This window comes from Microchirus variegatus (genome assembly GCF_963457635.1).
Source record: "Microchirus variegatus genome assembly, chromosome: 2".
Lineage (NCBI taxonomy): Eukaryota > Metazoa > Chordata > Actinopteri > Pleuronectiformes > Soleidae > Microchirus > Microchirus variegatus.
The window spans coordinates 6,446,149-6,463,908 of NC_139803.1; positions in this window are offsets into that span (position 1 = coordinate 6,446,149).

Consider the following 17,760-nt stretch of genomic DNA (forward strand, 5'->3'; position numbering starts at 1 on the left):
TCCCTTCAAGTCTCAGATTGTGACACATTGATCCGTGTGTTTTTTTTATTTTTAAAAATGATGTTTTTGTTCAAATGACTTTGGTCCTGTTGGGTGTGAGGCCCAGCACGGCCTCTAGGGGCTGCTCATGTGTCTCTTGGCCTTAATACAAGTGATCACATCAATAATACTTTATAGAAGAGATTCGCCGCACCCCCAGAACGAGCGTCTCTTCCTATAAAATGTTTTAAATCGAACGTCATAGCAACCTCGTTCATGGCTCTGTGTTCATATCCAGCCATATTTATTTTTTTAACCCTCTCATTTGCTCAATCCACCCCCCTTTTTCTCCCTGACAAACAGCAGGGAAGGTCTCAAAAGTATTGTAGATCATATCCAACGATGTGTACAGCGCAGTCACAGTCACATTGCAGTTTATAGAATTAATAAACGACGACGACAACAAAACAAATGAGAGCGAAACATATCTGCACGGAAAGATAATCCCTGGAGACGCAAGAAAACTCATTAGCGATGCAGATTAGCAGTGTTGCATTTATAGAAACAGAGATTTAAATCTATGATTATATATTTCAGATAAGGAGTTTAATGGCCAATATAGATTATATTTATATACCGAGCAGTTCTTTCTTCTTCTGCCCCCCCCCCGAGCAGAGGGTTCAAAAAGTGTAAAAACAGGGTTGAACTGGGGGGGGGGGGTTAAGATGCAATGTATGTGTAATAATGTAATTGTCTCTATTTAAATTTTAAAACCTCCATCATGCCTGTATTAACACGACTGCAGATGAGAACCTTTTTAATTTTAGACGTGGATGTGGTTCAGCAGGTGGGGAAGAGACGACAGATTAAGTCAGTTTGGCGTTTAAGCAAAATTAGCAGTGGTTTTGAATGAGATGAAGGATTGTCTGGTTTCTTCTTATTCTTATCAAATCCACTTCCCATGCTGGAAAAGCCTGGACCATGTAGTATTCCTGGAAACATATTCCCCCCCCCCTTTTTTGTTTTGTTTGTCAACAGAAAGATGAGTTTGGCCAAATCTGAAGAGTCAGACTGTTAAAGATTCATATTCCTTAACTTTCTTGCACGTCTCCTCTATTTTAAAACATATTTTTAAGTTTTTTTTCACCATTTTCATCTCAGCAGAAACGAGCATTACTGTTCCTTTCCCACTGGCTTCCTGGCCTTTCTGTTAGGAGGGGCTCACTGTTAGTTCCTCTTGCACTTGAAAGTCAGAGGAGGTGTTATTTTTTAATCTATGCAGGATTTTTACAAATACTGTCTTTAGGCTTGGGATTTTTTTCCCCCCACCAACTTTTTTTTGTTTCCGCCTCAGTGAGAGACCTGTTTAAACTCAAGTGTCCAATGCCTTTAGCTTTTTGCAATTTTCAGTACTGGTTTTAGTATATATACATATACATATATATGTATATATATGTATAAATATATAAATGTGTATATAGATCTGTTTTTCTAACCAAACATGAATGGCTTTAAAGCCATTTTGTACTTAAAGCTGGAGGCCACTTTTCTCATAGGAATACTTCTGTGGGTTTTGCCAGCCCAGTCAATGTCTTCATACACTGGTACACTTTCTAAGTACAGGTCTGCGCCTCTTGTAGTTTAAATGTACAAATTTAGCATTATTAGAATTGTTTTTAACTGTTTGCTACTCACTCTTATTTATTTTTCTGCCCCTTTTGCTTAACCTTTTTTTTTTTTTTTTTTTCTATGATCATTTTCTTGAAACAGGAAGATGTAAATGTAACGGGGGTTTGTTCATGATGAGATTTCATTGTAATTATTATTATTATTATTATTATTATTATTATTATAAATTCTAACTTTGAAGAATCCAGGGTAAGATGATTTTTTTTTTTGGACATTCAGTAGGAAGATGTTAACGCTTGCATGTTTCTATTTAAATACACATGTATAAATTGTAAATATAACATTTCTTTAAGGGTGAATTTCTACTACAGGTCGACATTTTTATTAAATTTAAAAATACTGTAAATACATTTGTGAGATACTTTATGCACATTTGTTTTGTTTTTTTTCCTTTTCTTTTGTGGGCTTTTGTTCTGTTCTCTTCTTCCTCTTCCTCCGCGCCGTTACAGACGCTGTAACGCTGTATATCACGTTGGTTTTTCACTCGTCTTTCTTACCGTGCTCGTTGACTTGTCTTCTGATTCACCGTCTCTCAGTAACGATTTCGCCACATAATCATGAACGTCTCTAGATCCAAGTGCGAACTCCTTTTTGTCTTCTCTGTATTTGATACGGAGACACGTGTACTTTTCATGAACTGTATAATGTTGATCTCATGGGATGGATGGATGGATGATGGATGGATGGTGTTTTACAGTCTGTCGTGTAAAAACCACGTCTGTTTCATCCTCCCCGACAGATGTATTTACGACGTGTCCCTTTTGAACAATTGGTCAGACGTGTCCTTTGCGACAGAGGTATTTCTCCACACATCCAAACAGTCATAGCCGTTTATACGGTGTCGTATAACAGCGTCAACTCTCAAGTGAGACCTGCAGCAGACACACTATGTACAATAGGCGAACATTGGATGAGTTTAAAGAGAGCTGAAGACAGAGTTACTATATATGACCGATGCAATATGATTAAAGGTACTCATTGAGTTTGATCTTCAAACTTAGGTTATGTAAGTTAAAAAGCATTCTTGTGAAGTGAGTATTAATTGTGACTAATGAGAGTCTGTCCTGAATATTCTTTGTATTTTGCCGTATTGAGAATAAAATATATATGGATATGTTTAACGGGCTTGTTCTGTTTGTTGGCTGTTTGCACACTTTCTGGGCTAAACACAGAGATGGAGACCAAAACCTGGTCCAAAATAAAGTCGCATTGAGTTCAAAAAGAGAAGAGCTTTGTCAGAAAACTAATACTTACAGTATATCGGGTGTAAATTCAACAGCATTTAAAGAGCTTGTGTGTATAATCTGCAAAGCCGCTGTATTATAAGTATAATCTGAGATACAGAAGATCAGAAGTATGATATAAGACGCGTTGTGTGTTCATATCCCTTCACTCTGTGTTGGCATCACTTGTTCCAACACCTGTGGAGAAGTTGCCACCATGTGGTTATGAGCGGCTACTGTCGCCGTCGTCCTCGTGTAGTCGTCCACCCGTTTCCTGTCACTCTGTTAATCTGTATGTGCAAAGAAGCAAAGGTATTCAAAGTAGTTGACATGGCATTGCAGTGCATTGCATTGCAGAGCCTCTTAGGAATGATTAGCTGCTTTCAATCCACATTGTGCTGCCCCCACGAGAACATTAACCCTTTTGTGGACTGATATGTCGTCATTGTCACATAGTTCGTAGTCATTTGTAGTTTTATATACAGGAATTATAGTCGGCATTTCTTACTTTGGCAGCAAAAAAACAGATTTACCTCCACTTTAACTAACAGTTGCACTTTATTACATAATGATAATAATAGTGTAATGCAACTGGCAGGGGCATTTTAAAATATTAAAGAAATCCAGACATATTTAGATATCTAAATAGTGTTCAGCTTAAATTATTTTATTTTTTTTTTGCACATCTGTTCTAAGTCATTAAACTGGTTTACTTGTTTCATTCAAGCAGATTAATACTAGGCCACTTTTTACGATTTAACCCTTTAAGGTTTCGTCGACCACACTTTAAGTCACTACATCTCGTTGGAAAATGCATCAAGCTGAACTCACTAACCCTTAATGTGACTTGTTCTGAATGTTGTACTTTATGAATTATGCAAACCAGGTTTATTATGAGCAGACGTCTCAACCGTTTGGCAGAGGCCTGTATCTGAAATAATGTAGGGTCTAATTAAAAATATATATATATGGATTGCCGTTATTGTTATCATAAGTAAATAAAATAATTAAAAATGCAAATAAGTATTTAATATTTTATTTAATAATTTTTCCTTTGCTTATTACTTGGTGCGTACCTTAAATGGTTAATAACCCTTTAAGGTAACAATAACTTTGGGGCCTCCAAATCAAAATCAGTGTAGGGCCCCATAAAGGCTGCTTTAATATATGCATAAGGTTTAAGTATAATATTTAAGCTTAAATCTAGTGAGTTTGGATGTAAACCTCCTCTCTTTCATGGAATAAAAGAGCATGAAAACAAAAGCGGACATTCCTCTTTTCACTTACTCCCTCCATGAAAACACCATTAACGCGGATTAACCAATAGGATGTCGTGTTTCCCCCGGTGCGCCCGCCCCCCGCCGCCTCTGATTGGTCGACGCGGTCCTCCATTACCTTCTCATCCGCTTGTCTCGCTCCGTGGAGGAGTGAGGTAAAGCTAACTGTGCGAGAGGAGGAGAAAGGAAAAGCTCATTACCGGCGAGGAAGCTCCTCAAGACACGATAGCGAAGCGGTTCAAAGTGAAGTTTAGACGCGAGTGTGTGGTTTTTCATCCACCCGGGACGACGACAGACGGATTCAAAGAAGGCCGAAGACGGAGAAAGTGGTCGGGGACGAGCAGGTACGAGACTCCGGTAGCAACAGGTGCATCCAGTATCGCTGTGATAGCTCGGTTTCGGTCATCAACTGTCAACACTATTCTTTACTTTTACCGCGAAGAGCACGGTCTTTGTTTTGGTTTTTGTCAGTATAATCTTAGTTATTTGTGTTAAACTTATTATTTACTAGGTCGTGAAGTAGATGTTGGAGTTAAAAATATATATATTTATGCTATAATTGGTCTAATTTTGTTGCATAAAGACCTGATTAATCGATTAGTCGATCGCCATCAAATGTGCTAGTAACAACTTTATTATATACAAGCAATCGACTATTAACTCGTCATTATGTCTTACTAACGTGACATTTGTCTTGGTGTGACGTAAGCAGGCTAAACTACAGCTGGACGATATGGGTCAAATATCGAATTGCGATTTTTCTGATATATTGTGACTGCGATTGTTTTGTTTAATTGTATATTTATTAGAATTATACATTATTAGCTGTGCCTTGAAGCATTCCTGCTCATCCTGGGTTCCACCTTAAAACACATGACATAGAGATTTGATTTAATTTACATTTAAATTTTTTTTTTTTTTTTAAGTTATAGCATAAGCACATGACACTATTTGAATATTAACTATGGAAATATAATCAAACAGTGAAACTAATCATCTAATTCATATAGATCTGCAACTAACGATTATTTTTCGAAATCGATTAATCTGTCGATTATTTTCTCGATGAATCGTTTGGTCCATGAAATGTCAGAAAATGCTAAAAAAAAATGTTGATCAGTGTCAAACCTGGAAATGGACGATGTTCTTGAATGTCTTGTTTTGTCCACAAACCAAAAATGATTACGTTTTAATGATTTCTTTGTTATGTGGAGCAAAAAAACAAAGAAAATCAAACCAAACAAACCAACCAAACCAAAGTCAAAACAAACCTTTGTCCCTGGAAAACACCGTGGACAAGTTAGTCTGTGATAAACCTGTTTGTTTGTGGCAGTTTGTGTAATGGATAGTGTGAAACGCCGCGCGTTATCACAACATTGCCATACAGAGTTTGTGTTGCCCATTACTGATGCACTGATGTGTGTTGTTGTTGTTGACCACTTATGTGTCCTTCCTTAACCTCATCTCCTTCACCCTCTATTTGATACCTGGAGCCTGAATTATGCACAGGAGGGCCTTTCTGCCTAATGATTGGAGTATGTTTTATTTAAACTGGGGAACAAAAGGCACCACGGCCATGGCAGGGGCTGCTCGGGGAGAAACCAGACACTAGTGTTTTGTGCTGGGCCTGAAACTGAAGCACTCATGCGGCGCGTTGGTCGGATGGTGGGAGCTGGAGCAGTACACTGGCCTCCCTGTCTGTGTGCTCAGGCTGCTGCTGCTGCTGATGTGCTGACCCGACTCCACTCCGCGACACCCACAGAGTCTGAGATGGAGGCTGCAAACAGAACCTCACACAGATGTTCTTGCAGAGGAAGTGCGATGCACGTGTATAATATATTAATATATATACAGTACTTGGACAAAGAGAGGCAGAAACTGATAAGCAAAAAAAGCAGTCACAGTAATAAACACCTCTAAGGTTGCATTACTTAGTCATGCACCAGTAGATGTCCACTTAAGTACTGACATTTTAGTTTCTAGGTCCTTTTCCTGCATAAAAACACCTTACAGAGACTAAACTGCTTAAGTTAAAGGCTAAGATTTGAATTGAATTGAAGTAAGGTAAGGGTTAGGCATAAACTGGTTCTGGGGTTAGAGGGGGTGCTTTGTTTTCGTTGTCCAAATAAATGGAATGGAAGTCAAAGCAGCGTCGTAGGAAGAATAGCGTTGCAAACCTTTGTGTGTGAGAGAAGATTAAAGAGGAAAGGAAGCCAGAACAAAGGACGTGAAGCAAATAGAAGAAGGGCAGGATATAAAATAGAGAAGGGTCACAAAGCCATGGGCCATATGTAAACTGATCTCTGTCTCCGTCTGTCTTTGTCCTTGAAAAGAAACTCAAATGTGCACACACATACATATATATATATATATACACATGTTTTCCTGCAGAAATAGCAGAATTACGCATTGTCAGTTTGCAGAACAGCTGTTGTGCTCTTGTTTATTCATTTCATTCATTTAGCTTTATGGGACTATATTAAAAATATTATATTACTCTGATGCAGATGTTTGCAGATGTTTGCAGACTTCCAGTGACCTTTTGCAACAGCGAGGTAACTGTTAATGATGTTCTCACTCAGAATCAATCAGACATCTTTCTCAGATGAGGTAATCCTATTCTTATTAAATCATTATCACATTGTTCACAGCGGCGACGTGTCACAGTGAGATGTAACAGGAAGTTGACAGAGGTATAAATCATTGCTTTCTACTCTTAACTTAACTGCATTGGTTACATTTTCTCGCCACAATAGTGCGATGTGATGATAGTCTCAACACATGAGGACCTGCATGTGATGCCTTCACTGACATTATTGTTTTCAGGACAAATAAGTACTTCTTATCTTCGTGAAGCCGGTGAAGTAAATGGTTTAATGAAAAGAATGCTGTAATTTATTCGAACAGAAAAAAGGATTGACTCACAATGTGTGTAATCGGATGTGTGGAAGGATTATTCGTGGATGGAATGAAGTTTAAACTACTGGCACATGGCTTAAAATATGAAGAAACTGCAGTTATTTAGGTACCGGAAGAAGCAAAGAACATAAAAGTCATTAGTTAATAATTCTTTTTAATATCCTGATGAATGCATGGTTGATTACAACATCCCTGTATTCAGGTTGACTTCATGTTGTGTGTCATCATCATACAGGCATCATTCCAAGGTTCCTACAAACACTGATAAGGAGGTCATGGTGAATAATGCTTCGAGGTTTCGAGTGTTGTTTGCAGCTGTTTAAGGTCTAAATATTGACTGTATTCTACTGTACCTGCCCGTTAGCAAATAGCAGGACAATAACATCTAAAGAGCCGCATGTTTCCTTCAGAAGTTAGTGGGAAGATAAATATCATTAATATCGGGCTACTTGGTGCTGAGTCAGGTATGGTTTACTTCTAGTTTTCTCTTCTTTGTCTTTGCCTCTGACAAACACGGGCGTTTTATTTTTACCTCTCCAGGTTTGACCGCTCGCTCGTCTGCTGTCGTGAGATATTGTCTCGTCCTCCTCCTCCTCCCCTCTTTTGTCAGACGAGTAGAAAGGCCTCTTCAAGTCCTATAAAAGCAGATGGATGTGAAGGAGACAAACGGCCGCCAAAGGTTATCAGTGGTTCACGCGAGACCCACCATCCTGAGGGCAGGTGGGGAAGTGTGTATGGTTATGTGTCTGTCTGTCAGATTTTGTTTATCTGTCAGGACCACACCTTCACTATTGTATGGCTCTGTTGGACTCTTATTGTGACACGGTAGTGTCGTATGTCATGTAGTGTGTAGCGTTGGTGTAGTAGTCCCCCTATATGGTTGGATTTTCTTTTCTTTTTTGCATTACTGCCCCTTTATGAGTGACTGGAAACTGGTGCATATCACGTCGCATGCGTGTATTTTATATAGGTGTAAAATTGACAGTGTTCTCTTGTGAAGTTTGCGAGCAGAGGATCACGTTTTTCTTTATCACTATATCATGTGTTAAAAGCCAAGATAGCTTTATCTTTATATAGTCTGCTAGTTCGCTAACAAATAGGGTTGAATGATATTATCCGTGTAATATCGCTATCCGCAGATATTGGCAAACACACCAGGATCTGTTGATATGATTACAGCTATTTATTTGGGTAAAGTAGGTAAAATACCATGTTAATTTCACTACAGAAGAGTCTAAATGACCTCTGCAGTTGGACACATGGAAAAAACTATTAGCTTTTAGCCCAAGTACTTCCAAAATATCGGCATATTGGCAAAAAGTCCAATATCTTGCATGTCTACTAACAAGCTAAATATCTTTCCAAGTCATGTCCACATCATCCTGATCCTCTACAATTCATTTTATAATCAATTTCTGCAGACGGTATCAACTAATCATTGTAGCCCTATTATAAATGGGGCAGCAAATGGGCAGGGGGGCAGGGTATTTTTACTTGTTTTACATCCAATTATGAAACGTTTACATCGTATTTCAGTAAAACCATTTAAAAATCAATTCAACAATTTGATTTTACCCCCATTTTACTCACTAAAATAACTTGACGTGACCCGAGTCCAACCGTCATTATGGGATTTTTGTCTTAACCTGACCCGGCCCAGTCGGAGTATCCGTGTTCTAATACACAGAGGCAGAAATTATGAATAAATGTGGTGGTTAGAAGCCATTCCTGATTCCATTCATCCTTTGTTTGTGTTTGAGGGGGGAAATGTAGAAAGACGGACGGACTTTGCTGTGTGTGTGTGTGTGTGTTACACGACCATAATCCACTGTGCCAACAGTAAAGCTCAGATTTCATAGCCCCTGATGAAAAAGTGTTGGTGAAGCCTTGTCACCGGGACTCGAGCTGTGCCCACAGACGCGGTAATATGGTGAATATTGTCTAATAAAAGAGGCATTTACAGCTGTCAGACATTGAGCTGGAAGTAGAGGCTTGATGTCTTGGTCTTTGTGTGTGTCTGTGTGTGTCCACAGAGACAGATCTGGCCCGGACACCTGGATTTATTACACTGGAACCTTTTGGTCCAAGCTTAATTACACAATTTCAAGTAAAAACCTTGTGCTTGGGACGTTTACAGTGTCTTATTTCAGTGTCAAGTAAATACCTTCACTTGACATCATTTTGATCTCTGAGAAATTCCCCTTTTTTTGACGTTTAGTAGACGAGACATTTACAACGTTTATTAGAACAAATAATCAGTTGGTGGTTTCAGCCTTGTTTTTGATCGTGTCTGCACACATTTGTACTTTTAACTTAGCAATCTGTTATAATAAAAGACGACCTTTGAGTCCAATAATCAACTGTCTGGAACGTGCCCAAAAAAAGTCTTTGAATGAGACTTAACAGAGCCAACTCAAACAGTCAGAACAGGAAAAAGTACAAAAATAATAATAACAGTCGTAGAAGAAAAATATGAACCGGAGAAAAGGGCGTGGAAAGAGAAATGGTCCCTGTCAATAATCACACACATCTGACCACCACACTGCATTCTTCTCTCCTGGGTTGCAAAGTCCAGAGTGTGCTGCGCTGTTTTCTGGTGAAGTTTAATCTTTTGTGTGATTTATTTTACAGCCTAAAGCTCCAACACCTCCACCTTCACCACCACTATGACCATGTACCACCCTCCTCCACTCAAGTAGGAAACTTACTGCACTACTTTGTATGGTGGCAGACTCCAGGAAATACAATAGAGATTAGCAATCACTTGGCTCCTGAGCGTGATGATGATCAGTGCTATTAGATTACTGATTATGTTTCCAGAAGCGAGGCAGTTAGTGAAGTTAGCGCCCGACTGAGGCGTCCGTATAATGGGAGATCATCTGTAGACCTGTGTAACCTGGGGTGTAGGAGGATCCCTGTAATTATCGGGACATTAGACACTCATTTGTTCTCTCTTAGTTGTGCTCCCACTTCTGTTTTTTGGGATTGAAATTACTCCCAGACAGAGGTGGTATGGATTCATGGACTCGAGATGACATAATAACTGTCTTTAATGTCTATTATGTAGAAAACTTCTCGGCTGTTTTTAAATAACTCAGTTTGAAAGAGAGCTTTGAGAGAGACTGCTTCTGCCGACTAAACCCAGACCTGTGCAGATGGACACACTCGATTCCCCCCCTTCGTCGCTCGTGTACTGGGACAACTGCACCGTGTAGACGAGCGTGACTCAACCATGTTCACCTGGAACAGATTAATTACATATATACAAAAAGCAGCCAGATGTTTTCCATGTCTACACGACGGCTGAAAGAGGATATTTTAATAACTGCCAGTCACAGGTGTGATTTTAAAAATTGTAACAGTCAGTGTGTGGAGAAGCCATTGAGCTGCACTTTATTATGGTGCAGATTTTTTTTTGCTTTTCTGGCGCTGCGCTGTTTCACTAAATCAAATTTATTCTGGGTTTGTTTAAGAGGAAGGAAAACTTGACATGGAAATGGAGAGAGTGTGAGTGTGAAAGAGGAGACTGGAGGTGAATTTAATGGTTTGCCAGATGTTTGGCTCTTGTAAAACTTGCCTTATGTGTTTTTTATGAGGCTTGAATTGAGACATTTTGTGTGTGCTTTTGGCAATGTTTGCTGTGGTCTGCTCTAGATCAGAATTTATATGTTACTACTTTACTTTAAAGCTAAAGTCTACATGATAAACGTCAAGTGGTCTCTGACCTCTAAAATCAGTGGGTAATTTTTTTGTTGACTTTTATCTGCAACTACGTTGATGTCACTGAGCGTGCGTCACTTGCCCATCCTCACTTAGCGTCTCTCTGCCCGGCAGGGTTAGTTTGCAAGTCAAATGTGTGTTGCCCATGTTTCCTTGTCCCTTATTGTACCCGTGCCTTTGTATGCTTTTCAAGGCAGCCTTACAGGTATAAAATGTGTTATTTAATAGTGGACTATGATCCAGTTTCCTCTAGGTGGGTTTTTTTACTTCTTTACCAGACATGACGTCACTGAGATGCACATGGAACAGCAGAGCTTCCACGTGTGAATGACTCCTGCAGAGAATATTGCAGTATAGCTTTTAATTCACATGTCAGGGACTTATGGGATGTTTGAATAAGGCCCATTAAGAATTAGATGCTTGAAATCCACTTACATCATTGGGTTTTTATTTAATGTTGTCTTAAATGTAATTTTTACTGAGCTTTAGAGTGTGCCCTGCACATCCACACAGGTGTTTTCTGTATTTATATATTAGAGCCGTGGTTCTAAAGCTTATTTCTTTGTTTGTGCTTCATTTTCTGCACTCTCTGGTCAAATTTCCCCAAAGTTTGAGAACCATGGTATTAGAGCGCTGCTCCGGTTCCGGTTTGGTGCTTATCAAACACAGAGGTCGATATTTTGTTTAAATAGAACAGAAAATACGATCCTCCGGCTTTAATTGCCTCATATGAGATGGTTTCTGGGAAAGCAATAAGGCCAGACGAGGAATTCTGTTATCTCGGAGCTCAGCGGGTCGTTTTAGTGACTGTAACCTGACTTTAACCACTGCAGGAGGTCCAGTCATTACTGTGATGGGGAAAACACCCAGTTCTCATTATGGCGTCTGGAGGGTCTTACATAGGAATAGGATAGTGTGTTGATGTGGAGGTTTAGGATTTGTGTGGCTGCAGAAGGATCGGGATGTGTTTTCCCATGGAAGGAACTGTTATTCAATAACCCAAGTATCCCCATCTGTTGCAGCTACAGGGGTGAAATGACTCTGATGTGTACATGTGGCTGTGTTAGATAAATAGAACATGATGTCGCTGACAGCGTCCGTCTTTAAATAACATTTGCATAGCGTAAATGACGCTGTCACACTGACTGACAGCAGTGTGCACTGGGAACAATGACCTCTTTGCTGTACCTGATGTACCTGTACCTGCCTCTGGTTGCTTACCAAACACATTCCTTTCTGTCTTTGCAAGGTTCTCAGCAACTCAGCCACACGGCCATAAAGTGTCAGGTGTTTCAGGTCTCTGACCTGTGGAGATGGATCTTTTCTTACTCTATGTTAGCTTCCTTATAGCTGTTAGATTTCCGTTACGTTATGTGTGAAGTCATGCTGCAAAACGATGTACAGACAACTAGGTCATATTCTACGTGGCCTTCGAGTGACACCACCCCACTGTCGCTGTGTAAGTCTATTAACAGCTTTTGCATCACATTTTTCAAGCATTAATGCGTCCCATGAATAGCGAAGCGCAGTTAAAGACGCGCGATGTGACGATGTACAGCCGCGCGCACAGAGATGTCATTGTTCTCTGCTGCCCGTTCACACAGCTTTGTTTTTAATGTCACATTCTGATATTTTAAGATCATCTTCATGTGTTTGTATGGTGGTATTTGTCCTAATGTGGTCACTGCGGTGTTGAAGTCAAATATGCAGAACCTCACTTGTTTTTTGTTGTAATAATAATTGGTTATATTAATGAAGGGCAACGCACACACTGTAAAGTCAGTGTCTCTGTGCAAAGTCTTGCTGCAGTGTGTCACGGCTGTCGCAGTAACCAGCTCTGGAGGCCACCACGGGTGAATGCCTCCATCTGACGTGTCTGCGGTCAGCTGCTCGCGCCACACAGCTCATTATATAACAGAGACAGAGATGGTATACAGTATATGCAGCCTGGCAGGACAGACACCACCATAGACCGAGCTGGCATTGGAAAGTCTCATCCACGGTGAAAGAATTACTGGTCGTTTGCTCGGTTCATCATTTCTCTGCGTCCTCTCGTCCTTCGATTAACTCCAGATAATCGCAGGTTGATCTCTCCCGTTGAGGAACCGTGACACTGATGTTAAATCAGCGATAAAACTGTTGCCAAAGCACTTGTCAGAGAGACTAACACGTATGGTCAGGCCTAAAACTTCAGTGACGGTCGGATATGTGTTTTAGGACGAGTTGTGCTCAAAAACACTGGGAACACAAGGAACAAAAGCTGTGGTTTTTCAATAAGATATTTTTCTTATTATGATGAAGTCAACAAGCATTTTTCCCACCTTTTGAACAGGAAGTGGATCATTTTCTTCCCCCGTGGTGTTTGTCCACAGCTTCCTGCCAAGCCAAGTCTCTCACTAACCTGTGTTTTTATATCTACTCATGTATCCTTGTCGTGGCCCTCCTTTTGTCACCGTGAGTCCCTTGTTGTTTGCTCTAAATAAGGTAATCCCCTGCTTTGTTGATAATATTATGTAAGATGCTCTCTGATAGCGACCTCCTTACATCAGGAAAGTCATTCTTTGACTAAGGTGCTGGTGATGTAACTTTTTTTGGACAGCGTTTTATGTGGTGTGCATTTCCTTGTTGCGCAAATGCCTCCGTGATTGCCCTTTAATAACTTTTTAACTTTGACCCAGGTTAGTATGTTCTGGTACTGTAATGTGCAAACCAAACATACATATGGACACAAAAGATCTGCAGCCATTTACTATATGAGATTGGAGGAATTCCTCCACCGTGTCCGTTTAAAATCACTGTAACTAGATCATATTGCAGCACTCTGGGGGGGTCCTTAATACGAAAATAATTGTCTTCTCCGATGTTTATCATTTGCAGAGTTCATTCTGTGTTCAGTTTGTGTAAAAATGAACGCTGCCACCAGCATTTTCTGCTTAACCATTTCCTGGTTAATAGTTGACCAGGAAAAGGAAATTATTATTAATATACTCTCAGTGAGCTTGCTGCTGCTGTTACTGCTGTGTGGATGTGTGTGTATTGTCAAACAAGCAGCATTCTCTACTCGACACAGGAGAAATGATTCAGGACATCACAGCTTTCCCTTTCCCGCCACTCGATGCCCTGCTCTTGTCGGTAATCGACACCCGAGCACTTCCACCTTTTCAAAAAACGGCTTCCTCTCTGTTTCTGTTGCATCACAGACAATGGTCCTGATGTCTTTGAGGTCCTGAGGGAGACATGACCCCCAGAAGTAAAGTCAGAGCTGAGCATTGTTGCTATTGTGAGGGCTCCTCCGTCTGCTTTAGGCTTTGAAATCATTTAAAAGGTTAAAGTACAGGGTTATATAATTATGTCAAATGTACATTGTGACAATAAATCAAGGCCCTCTTGTGCTAAAAGGTTGGTGAAACAATTTTAATCTTATGGTTAAACTCTAAGTACGGTTGTGTTGCAGCTAAACCTAACAAAGTAGGAATGCTTTCTAGAAAAGCATTGTTTTGCTCCCATGGTACATTGTGCTGTCTATTAAATCACTTTTTGACTAGGATAAAAAAGCGTTATAATGGCGATATAAATTATGGTTTTATTTGTTTTTATTGCCCAGGAAGGAGCAAATATTCAGAGTTCTGAATTTATCTGCTGTACAAAGCTGCGGAGTTGGCTGCCTTAAATAAGTGGCAGGAATTCTGCTCTTTCTCATTGCAGGTCACACAGCATTGTTTGGAAACCACAAGTCAAGAACGCAGGTGTCATTAGTCATTGCTTGAGTGAAAATTCTTCTGAAACTTTGATATGTGAACCAGCAGCTGGTATGCGCTGATCGGTAATCACATTAATTACAACAGGCAAACATGTCTGCTGAATCATTTCTTTTAGTTTTACAACATGAGTTATACTGGATAGGTTTTAAGACTCTCCTTGTTCAGGGCGATGCCAACTATTATGATGGTAAATTTCAAGTCATTCCGTGATACTTTTTGTTTTTTAGACTAAAGTCGGCTCACTGTCAAAGTGCATCAGGGCAAAATGGATAATTTCCTTATATTTAGAATTCAAGATTCAAGTACAAACATTTGGGAAACTTTGTGCCGGTAACCAATCCATGTAGCTCCACACAGACCCAGGTCTTTGTCAGCCCTTTATTGTCAGCAGATGTACTGCCGCGGTGCCAGAGGAGCTAACAAGACTATAGGTTTTGGCATGGCGTCAACAGCTATTCTCTCCCTGTCTCTCTCTTAATTATTTTTGTCTTCCCTGTTTCTGTCATCCTCCACACTCACTCTGTCATTTCCTTTCTGTTTTTGTCTCCCCTCGGCTTCTCAGATGCCTCTTGGTCTCGTCTGGCGTCTGTATGCCGATGATGTCGGGGGGGGGGAAACAACAACAACATCTCAATCAAGTGTGTGCGTGTGTGCGTGTGTGCATGTGTGTCTTTAGTTTGGAAATGATTTTAAAGCTAAAATCATTTTATTTTGTTCCCCAAAGCATTTAGACGTCATTATTGGCAAATGCCTCTCCAGGTATGAGTAGGAGTGTCTCGTTTGTTTTCAACTTGTTATGGACAAAGACATAAATCAAACTCGTGCTTCATTCAGTCCAGCATTGATCTGTCATGAGTCAAACACTTGTGTTTTTAACAGTTAGAGACAGTAACCAACCACAGGACCTGGTTATAGCTCTTTGCACCAGTTTGCCTGACAATGTTCTTACAAGGAAAACAAAAAAAAACAATTCCGTAGCTTCGCTCCACCTCTGTCAGCCACAACAGAAAACAATAGAGAAGGCAGGGACGGCCTTTGTCTGACAATAGACAGTCACACAGGGTGTTCTGAAAGTGGACGGGGGTCATTAAGGCCATGTTTTTGATCCATGCAAAAGACAAAATAATGTTTAAGTGTGTGTTTTAGTGTTTGCACTGACGGCATACGACGGTAGTTTTAACTGTCAGGTTAGAGTAAACTAGGGGAGACTAATGAGGAGAAATCAGGGTGATGGTGGCGGGGATGGTTGTTCTTTTTTTGGGGAGGGGCTGTGTAGGCTGGGAGGTCATCCATCCAACCACCACTCACTGCCCCCTCCCCTCCTGTGTTCTCCCTCCTGCCTTGGCTAGTCTCCATGTGCCCGGCTCAGGGCCTTGGGAATGAATGGCGCCCCGGTTTCTGCTCCGTCTTTGAAGCCAGCCAGGAATGCGAGGCCTCTTTCTTTTTTTCTCTCTCTCTCTTTCTCTCTCCCCTCTCTCCCTCTGTTGATCAGGCTGCCGGCAGCACTCGCAGCTATCTGTGGCAGTGAAATATTCCCTCCGCTGGGTTCATTGTGCATCAGAAAAGCCGGACGTCATAGGCTGGCCAATCAGCAGGTCCCTTTCTGCAGCCTCGGGTCTCTGTGGGGGGAGAAAGGGACTGAGTAGAAGTCTTCCCTCTAATATCTGGCTCTCCTGGTTACTTGGTGCAGTCTCTCTTCAGAGTAAGAAAGATGTTTGAAATGAGAAACAGGGCAGGAAATGATCTGGCTTATCCTGAGTTAAGTTGAAAGTTAGCAAGCATATTTATTTCTCTTATGGAAACTAGGAAGGCCTCAAAGTTTGGGTGAGTTTTATTCATTTTATTTTTTTCTCTGACTTTCTTTTTTAGTTAAAGTTTACAAACCAAGTTTCATGGTTCCCAGTCGGCCTCTCTGTTTTGACTGTTCATGCAGTTTTGTGTTGAGCTTTTCTGCTGTCATTGTTCTTGTCTCTTGTCTTCCGTTGTTGTGGTTTGTGTATGAGGGTATTTGTCTGGGCCGATCACCTCCTCCCCACCTCCCTTCCTCCCTCTCTCCCTCTCTCCCTCCCTCCCTCCCTCTCTCCCCTCTGTACATTTTGTCACTGCCTGTCCCCTCCATCACTTCCACTTGAGCGCTCCCCCTTTTTGGTGAACCCCTCTGTGGAGGGCCAGGCTCTCACAGACACACCATAGATCAGAAGGCCCGTGATAAACACATGGAATCCCGCTCAGTACTGTAGTTTGAAAGGCTCCTGGGAGGTGGGTTTTTGTGTGTATGCAAAAACGACCACCAGTATCATCTTTGTCAGCGTGGTCAACAAACCTGAGGACATTTCAGTCAGTTACTTTTGGTTGGTAAAAATCCAAAAGTTGGAATAATAAGCACAATGGTGAGACAGAGAGTGGATGAACTGGTTGCCTTGTCTTTGTTTCAGTTGCAACGTTGACCTTTCTGTTTGCGTGACAGGTATGCTGCTTCAACCCGATGACACTGAACGACATGCAGGTCACACAAGAGAGAGAGAGACAGGCCATTTGCTCTGTCATTAGAGTCTGCGGTAAAATCTGAACCTGCCATTAACTGTGCCATTCATTGACTTGCGTTCACCTGGAAATATGTTGGTTTGAATAAGAATTGTCTTTGCTTCATTGTCTGAAGAACCTGGGTAAAAGGTAGCCGATCCTTCATGGACCAGAGGGCTGTGTAACAAGGCATTATACCTGTCACATGACTAATCTTCACATATTTTTGCCCGATCCATATGGAATTCCTGACATTTTTCTCGCGTGTGCTGCAGCGTGCACCGCTGACCTCATGGCCCGTCATTAGGGGCCTTTGCTGATGCATAAACGGCAAACTCCCTTCAGCAGGTGGTGAACTGTAGTGACCTACAAAGCCACGTATATACTGAATATTCTTACTATTTAGACACAGCCTTTTAAACTTTTTATTATTTTCCTTCTCCAGTTTCATAGAGCCGTAAAATGTTTGTGAAATGAATCTGCATTATATGTTGATTAAAAACCTTGAGTTTAAGTTTTAAAATCTTCATGCTGCAGAACATTTGAACCTGTTACTCTAAGCTTTTCCTGGAAAAAAAATGTGGTGGTGGTGGTGATGCATCATTTGTCTTCAACTGTGAACAAAGTTTCTCTCTGGAGGAATTTGACCTAGAAATGTCAGACAAGGAT